The following is a 9,029-nucleotide window of genomic DNA, read 5'->3' as shown; positions in this document are numbered from 1 at the left end:
ATTGAGCATTGAGGTTAGAATAAACTTACCAAGTTGGTACTTTGAAAATATATCACCTTAATGAATGCATTTCTGGTACAGGTTGAACCTTCCTAATCCAACAACCTGAAATATGTAATGCTCCCAAATCCAAAACTTTTTGAGTTCCAATATGATGCCACAAGAGGAAAAATTCACACCTGACCTCATGTAACAGGTCAAAGTGCAGTCAAAACTTCTTCATGCACATAATTATTTAAAATATTGTATAAGATTATCCTCAGGCTATGTGTAATAGGTGTATATGAAACAGGTGAATTTTCTGTTCAGGCTTGTGTGAGTCTCATCTGCAGGATATCTCATTATGCATTCGCAAATATTCCAAAATCAGAAAAAATCAGAAATCTGAGACACTTCTGGTTCCAAGCATTTTGGATGAGGGATACTCAATTTGTATTACTGGAGAGGTTGAACCTCTTCATTCTGTTTTTCTTGAGTTCTCTCTTTGAAATGTTTTATTATACAAAAGTAGAGTAATTTAATGAATTTATCTGTATTCATGATTTAGCTTCAACAATTGTCAACTTAATAATTCATCTCTATCTCTACCACTCTCCACTCTGTATTATGTTGAAGCAAATCTCAACATTTTATTTTATCTGTAAGTATTTCAATATGTGTCTCTAAAATATAAGCAAGGGCTTTAAAGATATATAATCATAATACCATTATCATGCCTTAAGATATAATTGTTTTATTTTTTATTTTTATTTTAAGCTCTGAGGTACATGTGCAGTATGTGCAGGTTTGTTACATAGGTAAATGTGTGCCATGGTGGTTTGCTGCACCTGTCAACCCATCACCTAGGTATTAAGCCCAGCATGCATTAGCAATTTGTCCTGATGCTCTCCCTCCTTTCACCCACCACCCCCAACAGGCCCCAGTGTGTGTTGTTCCCCTCCCAGTGTCCATGTGTTTTCATTGTTCAGTTCCCACTTATAAGTGAGAACATGCGGTGTTTGGTGTTCTGATCCTGCAATAGTTTGCTGAGGATAATGGCTTCCAGCTACATTCATGTCCCTGCAAAGGACATGATCTTGTCCCTTTTTATGGCTGCATAGTATTCCATGGTGTAAATGTACCACATTTTCTTTATCTAGTCTATCACCGATGGACGTTTGGGTTGATTCTATGTCTTTGCTATCGTGAATAGTGCTGCAGTGAACACATGCATGCATGTATCTTTATAATCAAATGATTTATATTCCTCTGGGTGTATACCCAGTAATGGGAATCCTGGGTCAAATGGTACTTCTGGTTCTAGATCTTTGAGGAATCACCACACCATCTTTCACAACGGTTGAACTAATTTACATTCCCACCAACAGTGTAAAAGCCTTCCTATTTCTCTTCACCTTTGCCAGCATCTCTTGTTTCCTGACTTATTAATAATCGCCATTCTGACTGGCGTGAGATGGTATCTCATTGTGAGTTTGATAGATATAATTGTTTAACATGATCACGTATTAGATCAGTGTTCAAATTTCTCATTGTCTTATAAATGTCCAAATAAGTTTCATATGTTGGAATTGGTTAATATAGCTCTAAATTTCTTTAATTTCATAGAGGCCTTTCTATCTCTTCTTTTTCCTGCAATTTATTTTGAATACATTATTTTTAATTTATTCCTTATTCTGTAGAATCTCCTAGAGTCTGGATTTTGCTGATTGCATCTTCGTGGTGGTGTTTAACATGTTTCTTTTTCTTCTGGTTTTTTAGAAGATTGGTAGTTGGATCCAAAGGATTGTTCATATTCAAATGTGACTTTTTGGGGTCAGTTCTATAGGTAATACTGATTTCCCCCCCTTTCCCCCAATATTTTATTATAAAAAAATTCAAACATACAAAAAAATGGAAAGACCTGTATAGTGAACACTAATATACTTACCATCTTGATCATACAATTAGCATTTTGCTATATTTCCTTTATCACATTCTATTCATCTCTCATCTCTTTATCCATCCCTCAACCTTCTTATTCTTTTATGTTTCAAGTAAGTTTAAGATATCAGTAGAGTTCACCTATAAACACTTCAGTGTGCATATCATTAATTAGAGTTCACATTTATTTATGGGTTTTGTTTTTTAGGTAAAATATATAGCGAGTGAAATGCACAAATATTAAGTGTACATTTAATGTGTATTGACCTTTGTAACCAACACCTGTCAAGATACAGAAATTGTCATTACCCTAGAAAGATTCCTCACCCTCCTACTGAGTCCCTACCTACAACACTCAGAGGCAACCACTATTCTGATATTTTCACCACAGATTAATTTTGCTTCTTCTGAAACTTCATATACTGGAAAACAAGTAGCATGATAACAGGTTTAAAACCAACCATTTTACTAACTACACTAAATGTAACTGAAATAAAAACTCCATTTAAAAGGTAGAGATTATCAGACTAGATAGAAGAGCCAGATTAAATGTATACTGTTTACAAGAGACATGCTTTTGGCATAAAGACAGAGTAATAAATTAAATAAAGAAAAATAATATAATATCACGCAAATACTAACTATAGGAAAGCCGGATTGGCTTTCCTATAGTTATATCAGATTACTGGATATAAAGGAATATTAACAGAAACAATGAAGGAGCATTTTATAATGATAAAGAGCAATATGACAAGGAGATGTAACAATCTTAAATATTTATGTACTTAATAATAGCTTCAGAAAACGTGAAGCAAAACCGAACAGAACTATAGGGAGAAATTTCCACACCCACAGTTATAGTTGGGGATTTTAGAAATCCTCTTTCCATAATTGATACAGCTAGTACTCAGAAAATTAGTAAAGACAACAAAGGTTTGAATAATCCTATGACCACTTTAATCTGCTTGTCATTTATAAAACACTACACCTGGCCGGGCGCAGTGGCTCACGCCTGTAATCCCAGCACTTTGGGAGGCCAAGACGGGCGGATCAAGAGGTCAGGAGATCGTGACCATCCTGGCTAACATGGTGAAACCCTATCTCTACTAAAAATACAAAAAATTAGCCAGGCGTGGTGGCGGGCACCTGTAGTCCTAGCTACTCGGGAGGCCGAGGCAGGAGAATGGCGTGAACCCAGGAGGCGGAGCTTGCAGTGAGCCGAGATTGTGCCACTGCACTCCAGCCTGGGCGACAGAGTGAGACTCCATCTCAAAAAAAAACAAAAAAACCCAAAAACCAAAAAAAAAAAAAAAAAAAAAAAAAAAAAAACCACTACACCTAAAAGATATCAAATGCTTTGAAAAGGATTTCAAAATTTGTGAAATACAGCTATAACAGTGCATAGAGGGAAACAGCTTTGAATACATATGTGAAATAAGAAGAAAAGTTTAACATCAAAGGTCCATAAAGCTAAAAATGAAGAGCAAATTAAAGCCAAAATAAGTAGAAGGAAGATAATAGTAATATGAGCAGAAATTAATAAAATAAAAAAAAATGGGCTCAAACTCTTGGCCTCAAGCCACCCTCCCACCTCAGTCTCCCAGAGTACTGGGATTACAGGTGTGAGCCACAGCATCCAGCCTATACAATGGCCGCAGAAGAAATAGAAAGTCTGAATTGCCCTGTATCTGTTAGAAATTGAATTTGTAATTAAAAACCTTCCCACAAGAAAACACAAGGCTCAGATTGCTCACTGGTCAATTCTACCAAACACTTAAGAAATAAATGGTAACCATATTATGCAGATTCTTTTGGAAAATGAACAAGAAGGAAGTACTTCCCAATTAATTTTATGAGGCCAGCATATCCCTATTTTAGATGGTTTAATGCTTTAAATTTCATAACATTTTGAAATACTTAAAAATTTAAGAAATTATATGCAAAAATGTAAGACAATATCTACCTACACATTGAAAACTAAAACATTTTCATGAGAAAAATTATGGAAAACCTAAACTAATGGAAAGATATAGCATGTTTATGGGTTGAAAGATTCACAATTGTTAAGATATCTTTTCTCCCCACATTGATCTGTGGATTCAACACAATCCCAATGAAAATTCCAGGAGGCTTTTCTGTTGGATTTGACAAGGTGATTCTAAAATTTTTATAGAAATGCAAATTTTTATAGAAATGTTATGGAATATCCAAAACAATTTTGAAAAAGAACGAAGTTGGAGAAATTATACTACCTGATTTCAAGATTTACTACAAATATACAGCAATTGAGACTGCATGTAATGGTAGAGGGACAACTAGGTCATTGGCATGGAAGAGTGACTCCAGAAATAAATCTGTTTGTAGGTGGTCAATTGATTTTCAACAAATGTGCCAAGGTAATTCAATGGGGGAAAGGATAGTCTTTTCAACAAATGGTGCTCAAACAACTGGAAATCCACAGGAAAAAATAAACTTCAACCATTATTTCACATCATGTATGAAAGCTAACTTGAAATGGATCCTTGGCCTAAATATAAGTGCTAAAACTATACAATTTATAGAAAAGAACACAGAAGGCTGGGCACAGTGTTGACCCAAACAAAATGAAAACAGGCTTACAAAAAGATTTATCCTAGCCAGGTGTAGTGGCGCACACCTGGGCCTACAGTCCCAGCTACTTGGGAGGTTGAAGCAGGAGAATCGCTTGAGCCCAGGAGTTCGACGCTGCAGTGAGCTATGATTGCATCACTACACAGCCTCAGCAGCAGAGCAAGACCCCCTCTCTAAATAAAAGAAGAAAACATGGAAGAAAATACTTTTAGAAGAACCTTTACAACTTAGTAAGAAAAAGACAATCCAATTAAAAAGGTGGCAAGATACTTGAACATACATTTCACAGCAAAAACAATATTAATGGCCAGTAAATTCTTAAGAAAATGTTCAATATTATTTTGCATCAGAGATATGTACAATAAATTAAAACCATAGTACTGTACTTTTTATGGTTTTAATGTGCATTTTAGCAGCATAGATCCTATTATAGTCCGGGAGAACGGCTAAAATTAAACCCTGACAACAACAGGCTTTAAGGATGTAGAATCACACAATGCCATTGCATTGTCATGGCATCATATCAAGGTCCAACTGCCATGGGAAAACGCTTGGCAGTTTCCTATCATGTTCAACATTCACCTGCCCTACAACCATCAACTCTACTTCTAGATGTTTATGCAGACATACAAAGTAAAAAATATGGCTGGGTGTGGTGACTTATGCCTGTAATCCCAGCACTTTGGGAGGTTGAGGCGGGCAGATGACCTGATGTCAGGAGTTCAAGACCAGCCTGTCCAACAGGTACTTTTTTTTAGTACAAAAAAAAAAAACAGGTATTTTTGTACTAAAAATACAAAAAAATTAACCGGGTGTTGTAGCGTAGACCTGTAATCTCAGCTACTCAGGATGCTGAGGTGGGAGAATTGAACACGGGGGCTGGAGGTTGCAGTGAGCTGAGATTGCACCACTGTACTCCAGCCTGGGCAACAGAGTGAGATTGTGTCTCTAAATAAATAAAGCAATAAAGTAATAAATATGTACGAAAGTAGTCTTTTCAAATTACTTATATTTATTATAGATTTAACACAACAAATGAAAAATTAACTAAGCTAAATCTGTTTTTACTATACATGTGATATACTGTGTGTGTGCGTGTGACACAGGGTTTTGCTCTATTGCTCAGGCTGGAGTGCAGTGGCTTGATCATGGCTCACTGCATTCTTGATCTCCTGGGCACAAGTGATCCTCCCACGTCAGCCTCCCGAGTAGCTGGGACTATAGGCATGCACCACCACACCTGGCTAATTTTTGTAATTTTAGTAGAGATGGTGTCTAGTTGTGTTGCCCAGGCTGGTGCTTGAACTCCTGGGCTCAAGCGATCCTCCTGCCTCCACCTCCCAAAGTGCTGGGATTGCAGGCGTGAGCCACCGTGCCCGGCCCCCAGCATACACTTTTCTTTAAGGTAGGGGAGGAGTACGGGGAATCTTAGTGGCCTTGTGGGTGCCACCTTTTAGTTGTGGATGCTCCTTCTCCAGGATGGCCACGTAGGTCCCCGAGGTGGATGGGGTCCTGTCCGGTCCTGCAGGAGGTACCCCAGGACACCAGGACGCTGCCTCTCTTGTGGGGGTTTGCAGTTTTCATGGTCCTGTGTGGCGTGTCCTGCTTGGTTTGCATTTCAGAGAGAAAGAAGGAGAATGAAATAGGTTTAGTTCACAGCCAATGTCAGGCCCACCATGTCTTCAGACATTATGAGGCTGAGGTTCTGGGTTCCAGCTGCACTTTGGATTACAAAGAAAGGGCGTTTTGGGGGTGGACAGGAAGGGAGCGGGTCTCCTCCAGTGGAGTTACAGCAAAGAACGGGAGGCTTTGGGGGCAGGCACGTGCTTTGGTTCCAGGATGCACTATTGTTATTACCTACTGTCTTAAATATCACCTTCTAGTTCACACGATCTCATTAACCTTCAGAACCGTCCAGGGAGGTAGGTCGGACTATTCCCGTTTTATAGATGAGGACCCCAGATTGGTCAGGTGGCTTGTCCTCTGTCACACAGCCACGAAGTGGGAGGGCTGAGGCTCAAAACAGGTGTCCGTGAGCTTCACGGGTGGTAAGGCCGTGTCTACACTGCCGGGGCGTGCATCCCGGGGCTGCCCCTGCCGCGCTCCCCGAGTGCACGGGGGATGCAGACCTGACAAGGCCATTGATCTTGCGGGAGCTTCCTGAACTACTCCAGCGTGAAAATCTTCCAGAAGGATTCGCCACAGGGCAATGAGGCAAGAAATTTACAGCTTAGCCTGACTAATGGGCCAGGCAGTTAAGAGTTCTTTGCCAAGCTATGAGCATAATTTAAAGTCACTACGGCAGGAGGAAAGGCCCCATAACTCACATCCTTAAAGGGCTCTCAGAACAAGAGACACGCCGGATCACTGGAAACGTCCCCAGTCCTCGCGCCAAAAGAGATCGGCACGTTTCTGGGTGTTCTGGTCAAAGAACAGGGAGTCTGGATAAATATACATGGCAGAAAAAAGCGAAGAAAAGGCACACAGGTCATATATTTCTGACTGATACTCCGTTTGTTGTTTTCAGAGGGACTTGATATTTATTTAACCACATTCTCACTCGACATGCCCCCTCCCTACACCTTGTAAATGCCATCCTCTTTAGCTGAGTCATTTTTCATCACATAGAATTGAAATGTTGCCAGGAAGGCGATTTACGAGATTGTAGAAATGGTGCTAGAGAAAGCAGTGTGAAAAGAGGCCTAGAACGTAAAAGCAGAAGATGTCGTTTGATTCCTGGCCCTTTTGCCATGGGCTGTGTGATTTTAGGAACTTCCTCTGATCTCTCTGGACCCGTTTCCTCCTCTGTAAAAGAAAGAGTTTGGACAAATTGTCCTCTCTGGTTTGAAAGTTCTGTGGATTCCTTGCAGTCGTGACAACCACAGTCTTATCATTACTAAGCATCTGGAAGTAATACTCCCCACTGAAACTCCCAGAGCATTTTATCTGCATGTTAAAAAATGGTATTTATCACTTCGTATCTCAAGTTCTAGTTATTTACGAGCATTTCTTTTTCTCTTATTCCTCCCCAACTGGACTATGAGTGCTTTTGGCAGGCTGTCTTTTTCATCCTTGAATTCCCCAAGCCCCAGCACAGTATCTGGCCTGTGGGTGTCACCTAATAAAACTCTGAGTGTAAAGGAAAAGCAAATGAATGAGTGGAGATGGTCTCTGCTCACTCTGTCCTTAGGTGTGATGGCTTGATTTAGAGTTTTTCTTACAAAACATACCTTCTTTCTGTTTGATATAATTTATGTGTTTCAACATGAGGAGTTAGAAATAGATTTCATTTTTGCAAGAGACTATTATTTTAGGAGAATCGTATCAAAATCTTCCCCTGTTGTGTCTCTTTTCTCCACCAGACTTTAAATCAAAGCAACATGTTCTTCAAGGATTCTGCAAGATACAGCTCCACAAATTCCATCTCGGTGGCTTTCTTCTCCCTGCTCCAGGTTGGTGGTTATTGTTCAAAAACAATCCTCCCTCTTACCGTGGACAGAATATGCCCACTGATGTTGGGCCCGAATACGTGGACTGGCTTAGGCCCATGCAATGGTAGCAAATGGCACGCAAGTGGAGGCCTTAGATGTGCTTGTGTGGTTTTCCTTGCCTCCGGTGTGTCTGCTTTTTATCCTGAAAAGAACTTAGAGAAGAGACAAGAACCCAAAATGCAGCCTAGATCAGCCCAGCACAGCCCACCTGCAACACAGTGATAAAACTGTCAGGGGATACTGGGTGTTGGGACTGTCTGTCACACAGCATCATTGCAGCAAGAATTGACCAATACCATTACCAGCAGCAGCTGGTACCAGGGTCTGCAGCAACCTCAATGCTGGCTTCCTCGGAAGAAAGAGTTCCATTGAGGGGCATAAGACAGAGGGAGAGACCGAGGCAAGTTTTGGAGCAGGAGTGAAAGTTGATTAAAAAGTTTACAGCCGGAATGAAAGGAAGGAAAGTATACTCGGAAGAGGGCCAAGCGGAGACTTGGGAGATCAACTGCCCTGTTTAATCATTGACTTGGGGTTTTATACGCTGCATGCTTCTGGGGTCTTGCATCTCTTCTCCCCGATTCTTCCCCTGGGGTGGGCTGTCCGCCTGCACAGTGGCCTGCCAGCAGTTGGGAGGGGCCGCACGTGCACTGTGTTTACTGGAGTTGCACGCATGCTCACTTGAGGCATTCTTCCCTTACTAGTTGGGTGTTCCTAGAAGGTCATCTAGCAGTTAAACTCTGCCATTTTGCCTCTTAGCACACATGCTTGAGCCCACTTATCCAACCCAGATCACCAGTTCCAGGTTTTTTCTATCTACTGAAGACTGCCTTTCCTGGCCCTGGCTGTGACCAACTGTTATTTTAGAGAGGCAGTTAACAACCGCCTGACCATCACCTAAGGGTCACCTGACATTTCTGGTGGGGAGGGGGCCCCCTCCTGCCCCGCTCACGTCTGACTAGCTAACAACTGCAACGACACTTCTGATTTCATTTCATCTTTGCATGTGTT

The sequence above is a fragment of the Piliocolobus tephrosceles genome, chromosome 19 (assembly GCF_002776525.5).
Source record: "Piliocolobus tephrosceles isolate RC106 chromosome 19, ASM277652v3, whole genome shotgun sequence".
NCBI lineage: Eukaryota > Metazoa > Chordata > Mammalia > Primates > Cercopithecidae > Piliocolobus > Piliocolobus tephrosceles.
This window is presented reverse-complemented; position numbering follows the sequence as displayed.